Genomic DNA, 22,324 nt, shown 5'->3' on the forward strand with positions numbered 1-22,324 from the left:
CTCAACAAGATATTACAAAATTAAATCCAACAATGTATACAATAATTATATACCGTGACCACCAGACATTTGTTTCACATCATATGTGAGTCTAGATCAATACTTGAAAATCAATTAATGGCTTCCATCATGTCAACAGGCTAAAGCAGGAAAGTCATATGATCATATCAATAGATGCAGAAAAGCATTTGACAAAATCCAAACCCTTTCATAATAAAAATTCTCAGTAAAAGAGAGGAACTTCCTCAACTTGGTATAATGAACATCTACATAATACCCATAGCTAATATACTTTGTACTAAGAAAATGGACATTTCTCTCCTAAGATCAGAGAAATGTCAAGAATATTCTGTCTCACTACTGGTTTCAATATCATATTACAAATTACAGGTACAAAGAATCAAGAAAAGTTAATAAAATATATATAGATTGAGAATGAAAAAAATAAAACTATATTTGTTTGCAGATGACATAATCGTCATATATATAGAAAATCCCAAAGAATTAAGAGAAATACCACCCCCCCAAAAAAAAGTTCTGGAACAAGTAAATGAATATAGCAAGATCCCAGGTTAATATACAAAAGTCAATTACTTTCTTAAATACCATCAATAAACAATCTTAATTTGAAATGAACAAAACATGATTTACAAGACCATCAAAACATAGAAGTTGCCCTTCAATGAGATAAAGCCTAAATAAACTGTATATCCATACAAAGGAATATTATTCAGTGATAAAAAGGAATGAGCTTTCCGACCATAAGAAGACATCATGGATGCTTAAATGCATTTTGCTAAATGATAGAAGCAGTATGAAAAGGCTACACATGAGGATAATTTGAGCATAATCATCATCATCATCATCATCATCATCATCATCATTATATTGGATTAACCTCAACTACAAATTTATTTATGAATCCAAACTTTTATAAATTAAGAATTGAATAAATAAGTCAATGCAAGAAAAGGGACAACTGTCCCATACATATGAATTTCCAATAATTAAGGTATATATTCTGACCTCCTGGAGGCGGACTATAATCCCTCCATCCATAGATTTCAGATGCTTACAGTAGCTTACTTCTAAATGGGACAGAATGGAACAGTCGGGGGAAACAGAGCAACTTTAAAGAAATTTGACTTACACCACTTTAGTCAGATGATCAAGTATGATTTCTAAGATGTCATGTGCCCTTGATATGATGTGATGAAGATGGCAACATATTCACATTTGAAGAATTTAGGGAAAGATTTTATAGGAAAGTAAAGGTGGGGCTGTTCCATAGGACTGATGAGACATAACAAACTCTAAGGATTTGTTGTCTATAGGTTCATGTTTGATGAAATTATTCTAGACTATTTCTATTTATCTTTAAAACCATAATAGGTAAAAATTTTATTCTAATCCACAGGCATCCATCTTCAGGGAAGTAAACTGCTGTAGTATGTCTTATATATAATTTTATAATCATTACATAGGGATATAGTTGACATATCCACATTTTAGGCAATTACAGTATTATTTTTAAACTTATATAATGAGACTCCCATGACTGTGTTGGTTGGTCAGTAACACCATATGAATAACGCATTAAATATTCTTGCCTCCTGATTTGTTTATTTTCAGGAATTCCATCAGGTGATCTCTATAAGCATTTAATTAATAAAAGCTAGATTTGATTTAGATACTGTCATTTATACTAATATGACTTGTTTAAGTAGTACTTAGTTATTGAAGATAATAAAAATATTCTGTGTTGTAAGAGATGCAAGGACTTAACACGTATGGGACTCACATGGGTGGTTTTCATCACAAAGCATCATTTCCTTTACTCATGTTGGGAGAAAAATTTTATCCTATCCCTTAAAGTTCTTCTAGCTATTCTAAAAATTAAATTGGCATGAGGCAGATTAACGGGGGGAGGGGGAGAAAGAAAGTTTAATTGTGTGCTTACAGAGACCCGATAATAAAATCAAAACCCAAAGAAATAATGAAGGCAGGCAACTTTTATACTTTTTAGTCAAAGAAACAATAGATCTGTGAGGAATTTATGGGACAAAGAAAACATATGTTTAGGAACTGTAATTATTAAGGAATTCTAAACTAAATTTGGGCTAGGGTAGTAAATTAGTAAAAGTAACAGATTTGTTTTTTTACAACCTTTTCAGCTCTGAATTCCCTATCTTTGGTGATAAGGGTGTCTCTTTACCTTCTGGTACAGGGAGTTTCATTTCCTGATTTCTGTAGACAAAGGGGGGTCAAAGTGCAGTTCTTGCATTGGCTGTTCCTTAAGTAACATTATTTTAAAATAATCACTACGTCGTATTGGCACATTTGGCGGCAGCCTGACCTTGGCCCCCACATTCACATTGTTCATCTGCTTGCAACATATTTATTATGCTATTTAAGCCTCATAAATAACATCCACCCATCAAGGTTTTGTTCAATTTAATTTTTTTCACATGAAAAATATCCCTACTACCATAGGCCATAGGGTTAAGTAATTTTGTTTAATTTTCACTCACATGGTCTTGGTTACTTATTTGAAATTCAAGCTATTTTACTATATACTATAATTTGTATATATAGAGAGAGAGTTATAATATATATATATATATGTAGTAGATAAAGTTCATGACAAACCATATCATCAGTCAGCTTTCAAAACACAGTTTAGTATTCTACATAGAAAGCAGAGTTTCAAAAAGCATTTTTTTAATGTTCTGATTATTTGCAGTGAATATAGGGCTGCATGTATAGAATGTTATCAGAAATGGGGGGAAATAATCACAACATTAATAGGATAAAGATGTCCTAAATTTGAATTAATATTTTACATTAACATATTTAATTTTAAATCAATTCATATCATATTTTCTATAGGAGGAAGATGCTTACGGTTTTAATTGAATCCTTCAAATTAAAAAAAAAGGGGGGGAGCATTATTTAGAAACACTTATCCAGAATTATTCAAAGAGAATCACTGCATCATTCAAAAACTATTTTGACCATGCTTGGATTCACTCACCAGATAAGAATTCATCATCCACCTACCTAAAGGAGGACACTATTAAGCAATGTGGGAGATATAAAAATCACCCTTTCCTCCATTAGCTTATAAACCAATATGATGAAGTGAGATGAGACCATATGGATGAGAGCTAACCTAGGTGACACATACACAGGTCTTAGATTTGAGTGAGAAATTTATTACTCTGATAAAGCCTACTAAAATCATGCAACCTCATGATTTTTTCCCCTAAAAAATCCTACGTAACAAAGAAAATAATTTGGTTTGATTATGTGAACAATTACATTTTCTAAACAAAAGGCTACGTAAATGGGCAGAACTCAATTTTAGAGTTGATTTTAGAATTCTGAAACACTCCACAGGATTTTAAAGGAATGCACCACAGAGATTAGAGAGGAGGAGCAAAAGGTCTTTTATTCTTGGCTGCCGGTGGAATACCAGGTCAGCAAAGAATATCATTCAAATAGTCAGAGGTCACCTTATCAAAATTTAATGAAACAAAATGCAAGCCTATCCATTTTAGAGCTTTCTTTAACTCTGAAAGTCCTGGGTCGCTTTTCTAAATTCACCAGAACTCACACCTCCTATTCCAAGCAGTCCTCAACTGGAACATCTTTGATCTACGCCTGTTGTACCCAATTAAGTTTCCTGTTTATAAGTAATAATTTTAAAGTGAAGGACTCTAGGCCAAGGCAGTCATAATATGTTGGTAATTTAATAAACTATGTGGATTAGGTGGTCTGATGTCCCATGATTACGTGTGGAGGAACAATTTCTAAAATGCGGAATTGTGCCCAAAATAATAATAAAATCTATGAAAGCATCAATTATAAAAACTAAACAGTGCATGTGTATCTGTGTATGAGGTACTGTCCTGAACATTATATATTTTGTTTTTCTGATAATTAATTTGACTCTGTGAAATATATAATAATAATAATAATAATAATTATTATTATTATTATTATTATTATTATCATTATTAAATTACTTGTTCAAAGCCACAGAGCTGGATAATTGGAGATCTGAATTTTAATGTAGTTCAGTTACAGTGATGATGAAGTGGTATATAATCAATTTTTCACTCCTCAAGTACTTAAAAATATTTCTCAATATTTTCTTTTTAAAGTTTAAAGTTTTGCTTTCTATATTTAAGTTTTAATATACCTAAATCAATTTTAAGCTGTGGCCTAAGGTAACAATCCAATTTATTTTTTTTTCCATGAAGATAACCAGTTGTTCTAGGATCATTGTTAAATAAGCAATTATTTTGCCCCATGTGCTATGCCATGACTCATGTTTTCATATGATTGTGAATCTGTTCCTATGATGTCTATTTTCCTTGAGTTGTCTTTGCTATTTTAAAAATACATCATTAATATATCTACAAGTGAATTTGTTTTTATTTTCACTGATAGTTCCTTTGCCTCTGTGTTTGGGTTCATGTCTTGTAAAAAATGTTCAGTTTTTTTTTTTAACATTTTAAATACTTTTTGCCTTCATTTCACTCTAGAATTTCTTTCTGGGCCTTACTTAGCTATATAGTGATCCTCATTTTATTGTCTTTATCTCTTATTTATCTTCATAGTTTCTCTCTTCCTTTCTCTTTACACTAATTTCTGGGTAATTTTTTTTCCGGATACACCATTGAATTCAGGATTTCCACTGGTCTGTGTTGAACTTGTCATTTAATTTATTCACCAGTTTTAAATTAAAAGTAGCACATTTTAATATACAATATTATTTCTTTTCCTATGTTTGTGGTCCCTTTTCAGAGTCCCCTGCTGCCTACTCATTATTTTTAGCTCCTTTATTTATTTTTATTTCTTTAATTGGTGTCTTCATTTTCATTTTATAGCTGTAAGTAATCTTATATTTAAGGTTATGCTTTCAGACTCCAAATTATTTGTTATTTCTGACTTTTATTCATTGTGTGTTAGTAATTTTTAATTGCTTGATTTTTTTTTTTCTGTAGCAATCCTGTTTGCCTAGTGTCTTTCAAAAGTCATACCTTAACTCAGCAATTTCAAATCCTGTTGTGCACATCTGTGATGGGCTGTCATCAGTCCAAGCATCAGCCTTGGTGCTTGTGCCACCCTTTCTCACCTAGTGCTCATGGTTCTCTACTTACTGAGTATAGTCCCTTATTTTCAGTTGGGCTTGTTTTTCGGTCTTGGGGACTGTATTAGTTTCTCGTGGCTGCCATCACAAATTACCATAAACGGAAGAGCTTAAAACAGTAAAAATTCATTCTATCATAGAAGTCCAACATCACGGTGTCAGCAGGGCTGCAGAGTCTCAGAAGACCCTCAGACAAAATTCCTTTGTGTCTCTTCCACTTTCTAGAGGCTGTCTTCATTCTTTGTGATGTCATCTGTCCAGCATGAGCCTCTATCTTCACATGCCTTTCTCTTCCTCTACAATTTCCCTCTTGTCTCTTCTGATGACACTTATAATTGGATTTATGCCCCCTCCCCCCCAGTAATTCAGAATGATCTCATCTCAAGATCTCCCTAACTTAATTATATCTGCAATGACCCTTTTTTCTAAATAGGGTCACATGCCCAGTTTTTGAGAGTTAGCATGTGGACATTTTGGAGGGGCCATCATTCAATCCAATACAGAGACTTCCCCTTGTTTTCTGTGAAATATTTTCTATCCTAGATCTGGTTTTATATTTTTAAGATTGCCCTTCAGAGTATCTTGATTATGTAAAGCCCTTTTCCTATATTACTGTTGAGAATATAGGTTTTGGAGTCTATATAATTTCATAGTCCTAATTCTGATTTTGGATAAGACTATAGATACAGAGGTAGAAAAAAAGAGATGGATAGGTAGAGAAATAAAGATCATTCCTATATATGTCGCATCATTCATTCAATAAACATTTACCATTTATGAAGTGCTTACCTCATACTGTCCTACCAGCTGAAAATGTAATAGTGAACATAAAAGTCAAAGCTCCTGCTTTAGATGACCTTCCATGCTGGTGAGGTTTAAATGGTATTGTTGTTGTTGTTGTTGTTGTTGTTGTTGTCGATGAACACTGAGTACTAAGTGCTTCACCAGGTTGCAAGCCTCCAGTAATCATGTCAGTTAAGCACTGTTACTACCTAGTGGGTCAATATAAAAAAAAAAGAGGTCATCAATACGCTTAAACATGATACTGTTCATAATGTAATGTCTTCTTTTTAACATCTTCAGATCGATAGTCAAGAGATTTATTATTTAACACAATTTTATTCTTAATTTTTTTAAGGATTGCATTTATTTGAGGGAGAGAGAGCACTCCTGTGAACAGGAGAGGGGTCACAGGGGAGGAGCAGAGACAAGAGACTCTGCCCTGAGCATGGATCTCCACGTAGGGCTCAATCCCAAGACCCTGAGATCATGACCTGAGATGAAATCAAGAGGCAGATGCTCAATTGACTGACCCACTCAGCTGCCCGTATAGCCAAGGGATTTAAATTCTAACCTTAATTCTGCCACAAGCAAACTAGGCACTTTTGATCATATCTTTTACCTTTACTGGGCTATGATACCACTTGTCTGAAAGAGGAGATAAAGAGTAGATGAAGAGTGAAGCCCTTCCAGGGTTGAAATTTTAGGACAGTTTACAAAGTAGACACTCAAGGGGATATGGCATTTGCAGATTAGATTAAGTCCACATACCAGAGTGGATTTCTGCTCCACTCCTGGGCATACACATATGTTTATGTTTAAACCTGTCACTTGTCTGATGTGCTTTCTCAGCTTATAGCTGCTGAATGTTAAGATTTTTGAATCTAAAAAAAAAAAAAAAAAGAAACAGTCTCAGGCCTGAGCAGAGGCGTGGATTATACACATAGACTTCTATTACAATAAGCTTAGTGGGACACCAAGATATCATCAAAGATACTCAGTGAAATATAAATGAAATATATAGAGAGCCATTTTTCCAATGTACTTTTGGGTTTACAACCTTCAGGAAGAAAAAAAAAAAAAAAAGCAAGGAGTCAAAAGTGAGAAGGCAAAGTTGCACAAGGGTCAGTCTTACTCTATTCCTCTATAAACCTGTGATTTCCACCCTCAGACACCCCAGTTGTCCTGTCAGGTCTGTGACACCCAGGAATGACAGCTTCAAGTGGTAAAGCCTTTTAATTTAATTTGTTTAATTTAGCTCACTTAACAATCCTCCATCCTAAACTACTTCATACATTAGAATATTGTTTATAAATATGCCACACTGTTGTCATTTTGACACTGCAGGGTGACAACTTACTGGCAGCTAACATACCACCCAGTATCTTACAAGTTAAATGTGCTCACTGTACTTGATCACTTGGCCCCATAAAGCTATCAAACAAAAACCAAGCCTGGGACTGGAATCATGCGACAGGACCTCATTATACTCTCTTGTCTTAGTTTGAGCCGCATAACAAAGGCCAAAGACTGAATGACTTAAACAACAAACATTTGCATCTCACAGTTCTGGAGTTGGGAAGTCTGAAATCGGGGTGTCAGCGTGGTTAGGCTCTGGTAAGTGTCCTATTCTTGGTGTCTTCACATGATGGAGAGAGAGAGAGAGAAAGGAAGCATGCTCATCCCTATCTCTCTTATAAGGGCACTGATCCCATCATGAGGGTGCCATCCTCGTGACCTCAGGACTTCTCCAAAGCCTCATTGCCAATGCTATCACATTGAGGATTAGGAATTCAAGTATGAGTTCTAGGGGGACACAGCCTTCAGCCCATGGCAGTGATCACCTGGATAACCTAGAACTACGGTCAAAGTAACTTATTTTCGATTTTCTTTTAAACAGATATACCAATTTTCAAATTATTATATAGGATTGTAGTTTGATAACCACTGATAGAAATACATGTAAATATAATTCCTATCCTAGGTCAATCAATACAATTTAAAAAATGAAATATTTTGTGATGAATATTCATCATTGCATTTTTTTGGTAATCACTGGGGCTCTCCGTTGATGACCATTTATCCCTCTGTCTGGCATGTGGGAGACTGAACCTCTTGTGTTTGATGAGCCCATGGCATGGATGTGGTGAGTCTCATGTTAAACATGATGTTTTGTGTGTAGGTCAAAACCCTCCAATGCTTTCTGTTATTTCTCCGTTGGCCTCCTGGGGCCTGCTTTGCACTATTCATTTATCCAATATTAACTGAGTGCCAACTACTCATTCAATCATTTAATCAAATTACATACACACGCACACACACCCATTCCTTCTAGGACTGTACTAACATTATGCCGTAAAATCTCTGCTCTCAGGCAGCCCAGGTGGCTCAGCGGTTTAACACCTGCCTTTGGCCCAGGGCCTGATCCCGGGATCGAGTCCCACATCGGGCTCCCTGCAGGGAGTCTGCTTCTCCCTCTGCCTGTGTCTCTGCCTCTCTCTCTTTCTTTCTCTCTCTGTGTCTCTCATGAATAAATAAATAAAATATTTAAAAAATATCTCTGCTCTCTGTCCTTAAGGAGTTATATTCTAGATATATCAACAAGCATTTGGACAAAGATCATGATGAATTACAAAAGATGTAACGACAGAAAACAGTATGGTAACCTTGTTTGTTAACACTGTGCTGTATGACTAAAATTTGCTAGGACATTAGAACTTAAGTGTTAAAATTTTACAAAGAGATAGATATGTGAGGTATCAATAGTAGGAATTTTTTCATAATGTCTATGTATATCAAAACGTCATATTTAGACTTTAAATATATTGCTATTTTATTTGTCAATTATACCTCAAGAAAGCTTAATAAAAGACAGTGTCAAGAGTTTATAGGTTCAGGGCACCTGGGTGGCTCAGGCGGCTGAGCATCTGCCTTCAGCTCAAGTCATGATCTTTGGGATCGAGTCCCACATCAGACTCCCTGCTCAGAGGGGACTCTGCTTCTCCTTCTGCCCTTCTCCCTACTCATGCTCTCTCTCTCTCTCTCTCATACTCTCACTTTCTCTCAAATAAATAAATAAAATCTTCAAAAAAGAGTTTATAGGTTTATATTAGAAGAGAAAAATTTTAAATTAGGACATTTCATCAACATTTAATGAGGGAAATGTAGACATTCCTTAAATACAATCTAATATAGTTTCAAAATGCTTTTTGCTATTAATAAAATCCATTTTCTCTATTAAAAGCATTCTGTGAATTATAATCATAGTGTGGCTACCAATTTAATGTTCATCCTATATTATCTACATTTTATATTTCCTATCTGACTCTGTTAACTATTTTCTAACTTGAGATCGCCTGTTTTTTCTAACAAAGATATCTCTGTTTTGTACCTAAAGGCAGAATGAAAAGAGAATTTTTCTCTTTAAATTCATCTCTAAAATAAATACTTAGTATTATTAAGGAACATTTTAAGCCTGATAGCTATGGCTGGGGTTTCCAGTACTATGTTAAATAAAAGTAGTGAAAGTGAGCACCTCTGTCTTGTTGTCTTGTGTTGTTTGATCTTAAGGGAAAAGCTTTTATCTTTTCTAAGTTAAATATGATGTAAGCTGTGTGCTCCTCTTATATGACTTTATTATGTTGAAGTATGTTCTTTTATACTCCATTTGTTGAGATTTTTTTTTTAATCATGAAAGCATGTTGATTTCTGTCAAATGCTTTTTCTGCAGAGGTGATCATATGATTTTTGTCCTTAATTTTTTTAATGTGATCTAATCACATTTATTGACTTGTGTATGTTGGGCCATCCTTGTGTCCAGGGCATTCCCACCTGACCATGGTGTTTGATCCTTTACCATTGATTTGATTTGCATGTGTTTTGTTGAGGATTTCTGAATCTATGTTCATTAGGGATATTGTCATGTAATTTTCTTTGTGTATGTGTGTTCTTGTATAGTTTTGGCATCAGGGTAATACAAGGCCTCATATAATTAATTAATTTGAGAGTATTGTCTCCTATTATACTTTTTAAGAGTTTCAGAAGGATTAGTATTGATTTGTCTTTAAATGTTGGCAAAATTCACCAGTAAAGACCTCTTTCCCTGAACTTTTCATTGGGGGCAGGGGGTGATTACTGATCAATCTCCTTAATTATAATTACTCTGGTTTTTTGTTTTTGTATGGTTCTAGGAATTTTTTAATGATTTAAAAAAAAAAAAAAACTAATTCCAGAATAGTTAACATACAAGATTATATTAGCTTAAAGTGTATGATACAGTTTTCAATAATTTTATACATTGCTCAGTGCTCATCATGATGAGTGTGTTTTCAATCCCCATCACCTATTTCATCCATTCCTCTACCCACCTCCCCTCTGGTAACTGTTCATTTGTTCTCTATGGTTGTCTGTGTCGGTTTGTCTCTCTATATTTCTTTTTCTGTTCATTTGTTTTGTTGTCTTAAATTCCACATATGTGTTAAATCATATGTATCTGTCTTCTTTTGACTTTTTTTTTTCACCTGAAATAATACTCTCTAGCCACATCCATGTTGTCGCAAAGGACAAGAATTCACTCTTTTTATGGCTGAATAATATTCCGCTGTATACCCATACCACAGCTTCTGTGTCTAATTCATCTATTAGTGGACACTTAGACTTCTAACATAATTTGGCTATTGTCAATAATGCTGCCCTAGATATAGGGATGTGTATATCCTTTTGAATTAGTGTTTTTCTCTTTTTTGGGTAAATACCCAGCAGTGAAATTACTGAATGATAGGATAGCTCTATTTTTAGCTTTTTGAGGATCCTCCATACTCTTTTCCACAATGCCTGCACCAGTTTGCATTCCTACCAACAGTGCAAGATTTCTTTTCTTTCCAACACCCATTGTTTCTTGTGGTTTTGATCTTAGCCACTTGACAGGTGTGAGGGGGTAGCTCCTTGTATTTTTTATTTGCATTTCCCTGATGATGGGTGATGTTGCATGTGTCTTCATGTGTCTGTTGGCCATCTGTATGTCATCTTTGGAAAAATGTCTATTCATGTCTTCTGCCCATTTTTAAATTGGATTATTCATTTGTTTTGTTGTTGAGTTTTAACACTTCTTTATATATTTTGAATGCCTTTTCTGAATATGTCATTTGCAAATATCTTCTGCCATTCAGTTGGTTGTCTTTTAGTTTTATTAGTTATTTCCTTTTCTGTGCAGAAGATTTTTATTTTGATGTAGTCCCAAAAGTTTATTTTTGCTTTATTTTTCCCCTTGCCTCAGGAGACATCTAGAAAAATATTGCTACAGTCAATATCAAAGAAATTATTGCTCACATTCTTTCCTAGTATGTTTATGGCTTCAGGTCTCACATTTACATCTTTAATCCATTTTGAGTTTATTTGTGTTTATGCTGTAAGAAAGCAGTCCCATTTCATTCTTTTGCACATTGCTATCAAGTTTTCCTAACACCATTTGTTGAAGAGACTGTGTTTTTCTCATTGCATATTCTTTTGTTGAAGATTAATTGACCATAAAATTGTGGATTTATTTCTGGGCTCTCTATCCAGTTACATTGATCTGTGTGTCTGTGTTTATGCCAGTACCAAAGCTGTTTTGTTTACTACAGCTTTGTAGCATAACGTGAAGTAAGTAATTTTGATGTCTTCAGCTTTGCTCTCCTTCTTTAAGATTTCTTTGGATATTGGGGTTCTTTTCTGGTTCTACACACATTTTAGGATTATTTGTTCTAGTTCTATGAAAAACCCTTTTGGTATTTTGATAGGAATTGCATCACATGGGTAGATCGTTTTGGGTTATGTTGACATTTTAACAATATTTGTTCTTCCAATCCATGAGCATGAAATATTTTCCCATTTCTTTGTGTCATCTTCAATTTATTTTATTATTTTTTATGGTTTTCAGAGTGCAGATATTTCATCTCCGTGGTTAAGTTTATTTCTAGGAATCTTATTATTATTGGTGTAATTATAAATGGGATTGTGTTCTTAAAAGTGTATAGAAATACAATGGATTTCTGTACATTGATTTTGTAGCCTGTGGCTTCACTGAATTCATTTATCAGTTTTAGTAGTTTTTTGGTGGAGTCCTTAAGGTTTTCTCTTTCTAGAAATTTATCCACTTATTTTTAGTTATCTAATTTGTTGGCATATGGCATTTCATGATATTTTCTTATGATCCTTGCTATTTGTTGTCAGTTGTAATATCTCCTCTTTCATTTCTGATTTTCTATGAGTCTTCTCTCTTTTTATTTTGGCTTGTCTACCTGGTGCATTTCAATTTTATCTTTTAAAAAATGTATCTTAGTTTTACTGGTCTCTTCTATTTCTTTTAGTTTCATTTCATTTATTCCTCTGTGTTTTTCCCTTCCTTCCAATAACTTTCAGTTAGGCTAGTTTTTTCTCCCTTTTCTAGTTCCTTGAGGTATAAAGTTAGGTTGTTTATTTAAGATCTTTCATTTTTCTTAATGTAGGTATTTATTGCTATAAACTTCCATCTTCAAACTGCTTATGGCATCCTGTAAATTTGGGTTTATTGTATTTCTATTTTCATTTGTCTCAAGCATTTTTTATTTCCACTTTATTTTAATTTTTTGACTTACTAGTTGTTCAGATGCATGTTATTTAACTTTTGCATGTATGTGGATTTTTTAATATTCTTCTAGTAATTGATTTCTAGTATCAAATCATTGTGGTTAGAAAGGTAATTGGCATGACATCAGTCTTCTTAAAATTATTAAGACTTGTTTGTGGCCTAACATATGACCTATCCTGGAAATTTTTCAAAGGTACTAAAGAAGAATATGTATTTTGCTGCTGTTGGATGGAATGTCCTATTTATGTCTTTTAGGTCCATTTGGTCTAAAGTACAATTCAATTCCAGTGTTTCCTTTGTGATGTTCTCTCTAGATTATCTATCCATTTTTGAAAGTGAGGTATTGAAGTCCCTTAGTAGTATTGTATTACCGTCCATTTTCCCTTTCAGATCTATTAATATTTACTTTATCTATTGAGGTTCTCTGATGCTGTGTGTATAAATATTTATAAGTGCTCAATCCTCTGGATGGATTGGCCCCTTTATCATCACATAGTGATGTCTCCTGTTACAGTTTTAGACTGGCATGCTAGTGTGCACTCCAAACCCCTTGTTCTGTGGGAAGAAGCTGGAGTCAGGGTTTCCCTCTGATTGTATGGTGCTATGCTGGGGGTGCAGTTTGTGATAAGATTGTGTCTTAGCCTTTCCTGCTTGTTTGGATGTTGAGTGAGTGAGTGAGTTGTTTGTTTGTTTGTTTGTTTATTTGTAGAAGTCACTCAGCTAGTTTCTAGATTTCTCACAAAGTGAGTTGCTCTGTGTGTAGCTGTATACATAAGCATATGCTAAAGTATAATATAATCTAATATATAATCTTTCAATCTATTTTTAGGTATATTTGTTAGAGAATTTCAAAGAAAATAGTACACAGAATAAAGATAACTTCCAAGAAGATTTTAGTATAATTTTAAAAATTAACATATCGGTCATTCTTGAGATTTATGTCATTATGTAATGACATAAATAGAGCTAAGGTATGATGCTAAGTGAAATAAATTAGTCAGAGAAAGACAAATGTCATACAAATGTCATATGATTTTACAGTATATGAAGAATTTAAGAAACAAAACAAATGACCAAAGGGGAAAAAAGAGAAAGAGAGAGAAACCAAGAAACAGACTCTTACCTATAGAAAACAAAGTGATGGCTACCAGAGAGGGAGTGGGGGATGGGTTAAATAGGTGATGGGGATTAAGGAGTGCTCTTGTCATAATGAACACCAGCTGATTAAAATAAAAACTTAAAAATATACATCAATATTATTTCTAATAGTATACTATAAAACATTTTATGCAGTAGTGCTTTCTATGTACAGAATTTTAAAAGATAAATATTAGCTATCTAAAAAGAAAACATGAAGGATACAATGCATCTCTCCTAGTTTTAGAAGGCAGTCTAAACTGTGCTTACCTGAATAACAAGAGATCCATTTATTAAGAGTTCCTTAAAAATTTTAGATGGATGAAACTGAAAACTAACATAAATGAAAAAGACTTAGCATAGTGACTGTGGGATTATGTTTTCAACTCTCTGTATTTAGACTTTGCCAGTAGAATGTCAAATATGCCAAGTTCCCCAAACACTGATAACCAAATAACAGGTCATTTATATATTTTGCTTTATAAACATATTTAAGATGTATTTATTTATTTATTCATGAGAGACACAGAGAGAGGCAGAGACACAGGCAGAGGGAGAAGCAGGCTCCCTACAGGCAGCCCAATGCACAACTCAATCTCTGGACCCCGGGATCATGCCCTGAGCCAAAAGCAGATGCTCAACTGCTGAGCCACCCAGGTGTCCCTGCTTTATTAACTTTTTAAGGGACAGTTATCATATAAGGCATTTTAAATTTAACTTGTCCTTTCTTCATTGCATAGTAAACCAATCATTGCCTTTACTTTTTTTAATCATCTAAATTTGACTAATTTAGTTAAAATGTTGAAGTTTGAACCTTATACATATTTTTTTAAAGTCATATCCTTTATAGAAGAGAGCATTTCAACCAAAGGAATTAGGAAGAGAATAAAAGGTGAGAATTGGGAAGAGAATATAAAAGGTGGCTTATAACCAGTTTCTCCCTCTTGGGAATGCCTGAAGCTGGCAGGTGTGAAGGAAACCGGACTTCCTTATTTGTTGATAGAAAAAATCCCAGGCCGACTCATAATGCATGTATAGTTGGGGTTTGCCAGTCGCTCCAAAACCAAAATGTGCTCACCTTGATAAAGTAGAGTCAGTAGCCTGAGTTGATGGTTGTCAGGCAGTGAGATCAAACAGGATGGCACTGGCTTTGACTTCTTATCTCTATCCATCCCTAGTAACTACTAAAGCTTGACTCTGAGTAAAATAATGGTTTAGAGTTATGGCAATGCTTTATAGAGAGATGGAATATCCCAGGATGTTAATAATGAGGGGATAGGAAAGTCTGGATGAGCTACTGCTATTACAAACAATCCCCAAATCTTAAGACAGTAAATGTTTATTTTGCGCATGTATTGGAAGCACAGGAGTCATTCAGAAGCTCATGGCCCTCATGTCCTATGTCCCCACTTTCCTTTATTGTCATTCAGTATTCCTTATTTAGCTGGCAGATGGAAGAGGGAAAGCATGAAAGATTCTCAAAGAGACTTTAGGAGCCAAGACTGTAAGGGATATACACAAAATCTTTCCACATTCCACAAGTAAAACCTATGCGTATAACTCATCGACATGATCTCACATATGCTCAATAGAGGCTGACTCTATTCCGGGAAGAGTGAGAATGGAATATGATAGCAGTTTGTTCCAAATCACAATTAGCAAAGGGAATTAACTAATAAATACATTTCATGTGATATTTTCTTTAATTCTTAAAGGGAGTTTTGCAAAGAGTAGCACAGCAGAACCGAGAACTTGCAGGTAGATGTGAACAGCTATGCCTAGCTGATTGTCGACCCAGGGAGAGAAACAAGTCAATGGAAGGACAGCCTTTTGAAAATACAGTAATAGAGCAATTGCACATCCATAGGCAAGATGGAAACCTTTACCTAAACCCTATACTTTATGCAGCTATTAACTCAAAATGGATCTCAGACTTAAAATTCTAATACTTTTAGGAAAAGAGAAAAGATAAAAGCTTCAGCATCTAGGGCCAGTCAGAGAATCATTAGACTTGACACTAAAAGAACAAACCATAAAGGGGAAAAAAATGCATGAAGTAGACATCAGCGTAATTTGAAACTTTTGCTCTATGAAAGACCCCTTTAGGATGTTGAGAAGGCAAGCCTGCCGACTGGGAGAAAATATTTGCAAACCACACCAGTATGCAGAATATATACATAACTCTCAACACTCAGCAGGAAGAATTAACTAACAAAATAAAATTAGAAAATGGGCAAAAGAGCCATTTCAACAGAGGACATAGAAACTGTAAATAAGCACATAAAATGATCTTCAATATGCTTAGTCACTAAGGTGATGGAGATTCAAACTTCAGTGTGGTATCACTGCCCACACATCAGAATGGCTAAAAATAAAATAAACAAATAAATAAATAATGACAACATCCTAAGGCTGGTAAAGGTGTGGGGAAAGTGAATCAGGCATACACTCCCGAGGGGGATGTAACATGGGGCAGCTACGCTGGAAACGGGCTTGGCGGATTCTTCAAAAGCTGAGTATGCAGCCACCGCATGATCCAGCAATTGCACTCTTGGGAATTTATCCCAGAGAAATGAACACTTCTGTTCATACCAAAAAAAAAAAAAAAATCATTTGTGAATGTTTACAGCAAATTTATATTTAATAAGCCGACGTGGAAACAACCCACCTGTCCTTCTATAGGTAAATGTTAAACACACTGGTACAGACATACCACGAAACCATACCTAGCAACAGAAATGGATGAAATACCCACACACAACAACAACTTAGAAGAGTCTCCAGGGAAAACACCACCACAGGGAGGTTGTATAATGTATAAACTCACCTACGTCATGACCTGGAAATGATAAAATGCAGAAATAGCAGATGGGTGTTGGGGTGGGGGTGAGGGCAGAGAAGAGAGTGTGGCTTTAGAAGGCCCCCAGGCAGTGGGGATTCTGGAGCTGCTGGAAGTGTCTGCACCTGAGGGCCTCCGCTCAGTATCCTGATGGTGGTGTGGTGCTGTAGCCTTACCTGCTGGTGTCACTGGGTGCAGGGTCAATGGGATCTCTTTTTATTATTTATAGCAATTTCCCCTGAACCTATGATTATTTCAAGTATAAAGTTTGATTTAATGAAAGTTTACCTCGCCTTACTAGAAAAACTTTTGGCACGTACTAACAATATTTTTATTAAATAAGCATATATTTTAACAGCACACATGTTTAGAGTCAATATTTAATTAAGATTAGTTGCCATTCATATTTTTACATTGATATATATAGAATATTTTTATATTAATATAATATTTTATGATATCTTCAGTTTAAAATTAAAAGATGTCAAGTTTTCATCTTTAGAATTCTAATTCTGGAGTGTTAGTAAATGTACTTTTCATCTGAATGTGATGCACAATTTTACCTTTTTACTAAAATTGTATGTTACTTAAAATCTAAGAAATATTAAACTGTACATTTAATATTTGAATAATACTGATTAAAACAGACATATATGTGCTTATTCTTTAAATCCCAGTGGCAAGGTTTTTTTTTTTTTCTGATATTCACTTAAAAATATGGGGAATTTATGCCACATTTGTCTTCCTCTTCCAAATAAGTAGCTTCTTTACAAATATAAGAATATTGGCACAAGAAACATTAGTTTCTTAGTGTTCTAATATTATGGAGTATTTGCTCCACTAATTATATAATTTTATAAAGTGGAATCCTAAAAGCCCAAAACCTTTTGAAGTGATTTGGTAAGTTAATCTACATTCACTGGACAACAGATTTATGGATTCATATCTATTTTGCACATAGAAATGAGGCATGCTCTCTCGAGGAATTCTACAAATAATTATATTTTTGTCATTCTGACATGGTCATATTTGCCATTATCAGGTAAAATTCAAACAGAGAAAATTCCTTTTCAAATCATAATTTTTCACTCAAATCATAAAATTTTGCATTCCTGAACATCTTCAGCTGCTCGTTCTCTGAATAAAGTACTTATGAATTTTATGATTGAACTGGATTTGTATTTGTTATTTCTTCAAGGAATTAATGACCTGCATTTAGTTTCTTCTTATCCTTTTACTAAAATTGCTTCTGGTTTATTGCTCTTACTTATACCAGGTTTTTCTCTGAAATCAGGGCAGGGAAATGAATCTCTGCCCATTTTAGGGAAAGTGCCCATTTACACTGTTATTTACAGTGTACATGAAGCATATTCGTAAGTGGAAGAAAATGGAGGCAGTGAGTCCTCAGATTGAAAAAAAAATGTTGTAGTAAAGATTGCCTGTAGTTAAATAAATAAGATTTGTTTTAAGGGAAACTCAAATCCTGGTCTCAAAAATGGTTTTTGACTATGCAGTATGTCCAGTGACACAGAGGCTTCCCATGTTCTATTGGGGGGAAGCAGCCTGCAGAGCCTGCGCGGGCCCCAGGAGAGCGTGTTCTCCATTGCCTGATGCAAATAGGTCCAAGAGGGAGAATGGAAGTGGAAGGCCTCTCCCCACAGCAGACCCCTAGTCCTCTGCAGATGGGAATCAGGCATAACCAGAGAATGCGCTTCACACCTTTCTGCATCTTCCCTGTGCTCCTGTAGGAATGTTGTGGACCAGTAACATCTGTGGGCCTCACAACGTTCCCCTTTCCGGGAGGCGGTATTTATTGTGGTGACATTGTTCCTGTTCTATTGCTGCGGGTTGTGTGAGTACAAGGGAGATTCCTTTGGGATTCAGGTTCTCTCTGTCAAGAGCAACGATGGTGGAATATCAGGTGAGAAAAATGTGTGTCATTCAGAGACCCTCGACTTTGACCTTGACGCTGTGCCATGATAGGATTTAGATTCTAAACCCGGGGAACAGGGTGAGCGTATCTCATGTGAAGAAAGTGAACTGAACCAGATGTCGTGCTTAGCAGCACACAGACTGCTTTTGTTACTTTCGCTTGTGGAAAAAAAAAGAAAAATCAATTTATCTTCCTTCTGGGTCTGTGATAGAATCGCACTCCTCACCCTTCTTTGAAGTTAAGTGAGGTGTAATGTCATGTGTCAGCCAATGAAATGTGAACAGAAGTGACTGAGTCCTTTCTGGGCAGAAACCTTAAAAGGCGGTGCACAAGTCACGTTTGTAGGTGCGTGCGTTCGAGGAGATGGGTCCCCAGCAGCAGGAGCTGTGATGACAGTGATGAAGAGAAGTGTCCCCTCTGACTGCGGCAGCCACGCAGTACGATTGAAGGGCAGGAAGACCTCACCTGTCCTGATGAATTAACTCGAGTCACATGTAAATTGCACTCAGAGGAGACGTAATGCAGTCAGTATTGATGTAGATGGAAATAGAGTTCTATCAAGTGCTAGGGAGACTGAGAGATTTTTTTATGTTAGGAGCTGGCCCATGCGACTGTGGAGCTTGCAAGTCCAGGTTCTGCAAGGCAGGCCAGCAGGCCGGACACACGGCACGGAGGCGACGCTACGATTCAGACCTGAAAGCTATCTGCAGACAGAAAGTCGTCTTCACTGAACCTCACTCTTTCCTTTGGGACCCTCACCTGGTTGGCTGAGGCCCACGCACATTAAGGAGGATAGCGTGTCCGTTCCAAGTCTACTGAGTCTAATGTTAATCATCTCTAATAAAATACCTGCACAGTGGGGCACCTGGGTGGCTCAGTCAGTTAAGCATGTGACTCTTGACTTAGGCTCAGGTCATGATCTCAGGGTCATGAGATCGAGCCCCACGTTGGGCTCTGTGCTGAACATGGAGCCTGCTTAGGATTCATCTCTCCCTCTCCCTCTGCCTCTGCTCCACCCCAGCTCCTACTCACGCTCTCTCTCAACACAAACAAACAAAAACCCAACAACAACAAAACACCTTCACAGCACAACAAATAAAAACCCAAAACAACAAAACACTTTCACGGCAATATCTTGACTGGTGTTTGAACAAATATCTGGGAATTATAGCCTAGTCCCATTGACACAAAAATTAATCATCACAGAAGCTTGTGGAACTTATCTATTAAAGATGCAGTATTTTCTTCCCATTCTTGCGTTTTACCAAATATGTGAGGTAGAGAGGTGGTCTCTCTGGGAGGTAAGCGTTTCTATGTAGAAGGAACAGATTTTTGCAGATATGCTTCCTATCAGCCACAGTGTGGGAGGGCCTGAGAGAGAAGCTTGAGGAGATCCCTTCTCTATCTCCTCAGGCAGGCATCCCATCCCGTCAGACTAACTATGATGAAGCATCTAGTGTCAAAATATATGGTTTCACATTCTTCCAGTGTTAAGATTGAATACCACGGATCTGACTATCCACTCAAACTGCAATCTTTCCATTAGTGTATGTCTGTTGGAAGACAGCCTTGGTCTCAGGGCTCCTATTAGGTACAGACCTTCACAAGCACCTCTTCCTAACGTCAAAACACTACTCCCAAAGGAGGAAGGAGCAAAACAAATGAGTAAACTGTGTTGTTTGTAAATGGATATTCTCTTCTAGTCTAGAAAAATCACAGAAGGCATGATTCTTTCTCTCTCTGCCTTTTTTGTTTGATACAAGGTCATTCTCACTGGAATCTGTTTATAAAGTTGAGATCCGCTTTCTATACTATTATTATTATGGGGAATATGCATAAACCCTCAGAAGAGTTACCAGTTGGACTTTTTGGCTGGAGTTTTCTTGGTTATAAATCCTGAATTTTCTATTCTGTTTTTTTATTTAAAAAATAACTCCTAGGAAAACTGATCCCACTGGTGAAATATAAATGAATATAATTATAACTATAATTAATGTAATCATTAATAAATGCCTATAACCTTTGAAATCCAAATGATAGACGTATGTAATGAAAACATAATATAGTATTACTGTTATGCTGGGTTGCCATTATTCCTTAACCTAGAAGTGTTGATTTTATGATTTTGTGATAATAGCTCAAGCTATTTACCCATAATTTTTATGCTATCCTTCAATACTAATCTAATGTTACAGAACTGTTCATGGTGAAAACAGCAATTTTTCACCATACCTCAGGTCATTCTGCTCCAACTTTCTTTCTTCACTGTATCGTTTCCTTGTTTTATGTGAACAATGTCATCTTGAATATTTGTGAGGATACTTACTGCTTTGTTTTCCTTCTGTTTTATTAGCTCTCTCATCTTGCTAAGTATTGAGTTGTTCTACTTATCTTGTGCTTTTCTGCCTTTGCTCTTTGCAACGTTGGGTTTTCTCACTTGACTGCACATCTTGATTGCACCACTGGTAGTTTCTCTAGACACAGGTGTAGGTTCACATAATCTCCATAGACTGTGAAGTCACTTGTATACCTTGAAGATTTATATGATGATGTCTGTTACAAGAACATAGTAACAAGTGTGAGGCTTTGACAAAAGTTGAGACAGAATAAGTCAGTAGGAGAGGAAGAGTAGTGTGCAAGAGCTCAGGTCGGAGCCTGGCTTGAGCCCTGAAGCTGCTGTTCACTTGGGGTGGGAACAGGCAGTGTTCTTAACTTCTCTGTGTCTCTCTTCCTAAACGAGGAAAATATATGCTAAATATTTAGTCCATTTGGGCTTCTGTAACTGAATACCAAAGTATTATAAACAACACAGACTTCTTTTTCAGTCCTGGAGGCTGGGAGTCCAGGATCCAGATGCCGGCACATCTGGTGTCTGGTGAGAGGACACTTCCTGGTTCATAAACACCTGTGTTCTCTCTGTGGAAGACAGGACATGGGGATTCTCTGAGGTTCCTTTTATAAGGGCATTAATCTCATTCATGGGGTCTCCACCCTCATGACCTCCCAGAGGTCTCACCTCCTAACACCATCACATTGGGGGTTAAGGTTTTGGCATATGAATTTTTGGGGGATACCCACATTCAGCCTGTAACACTAACATTTCTTTCCTTCATTTTTGTCAGACTCAGCATTGAGTCTTTTCATTAGTTCTTCTGTAATTTTCACTGAAGTGTGTTAACTAAGTACTATTATTATCACAATTATATAGATTGAGGAATTTGCAATTAGAGAGGTTTTTAAAGATTCTCCCAGAGACATGAAGAAGAGGAGCCAGAATTTCATATGGCATAAAAGTTTGTTATTAACCACTAAGCTATTAACTACTGCCATTGTCCAAGAAGCTCCTTTAGGATGACAGCAGGCCTTGTGTTCCCAGCACGCGAGATTTCAGTTCTGCCGAGGAAGTAAAACTTGCTGTCACCTCAGTCTTTGTGCATTTGCCCATATTGTCAGTAACATGGTCCCATTTTCCTTCATTTTTATCACAGCTTTCTGCCTGGCTATGCTGTCATTCATTTTCCTTGGTATGTGAACACATGGACATACCCCAGGGGAATGCTACTTGAGAGCTGGACCAGTCCTCAAAATCCTGGCTCTTTGGTCTATTAAAATCCTTCATCTGTGCTGTGAGGGTTTTCCTGATGTGATTCGGATGTCAGGAGTTTTGTAGGACCATGAAACTGGTGCCAAATATTTAATCTTATACTTTCAAAATCATCAATTATTGGACAAGTAGAATAAAACTTGATAAATAAAAAAAAATTCAGAACAAATATTACTAATGTCTCTAAAAGTTTTGCAGTGAAAGAATCCTGGAATACCATTACATATACATTTCTATGGAGTAATAGAAATGGTAATGCACAAAGT

At 35.8% G+C, this 22,324-nt stretch overlaps 1 long non-coding RNA gene across 1 annotated transcript in view; it reads right to left on the minus strand.

Annotated features, from left to right (window-relative positions):
• LOC119869577 overlaps positions 1-22,324 on the minus strand; it is a 113,174-nt gene that overhangs the window by 77,825 nt on the left and 13,025 nt on the right. The window contains exons 3-4 of the long non-coding RNA XR_005371147.1: positions 20,781-21,007; positions 5,948-6,150 (exon numbers count right to left, since the gene is read on the minus strand). This is a non-coding gene — a long non-coding RNA (uncharacterized LOC119869577). The remainder of the gene's footprint in view (positions 1-5,947; positions 6,151-20,780; positions 21,008-22,324) is intronic.

Source organism: Canis lupus, chromosome 16, assembly GCF_011100685.1.
Source record: "Canis lupus familiaris isolate Mischka breed German Shepherd chromosome 16, alternate assembly UU_Cfam_GSD_1.0, whole genome shotgun sequence".
Lineage (NCBI taxonomy): Eukaryota > Metazoa > Chordata > Mammalia > Carnivora > Canidae > Canis > Canis lupus.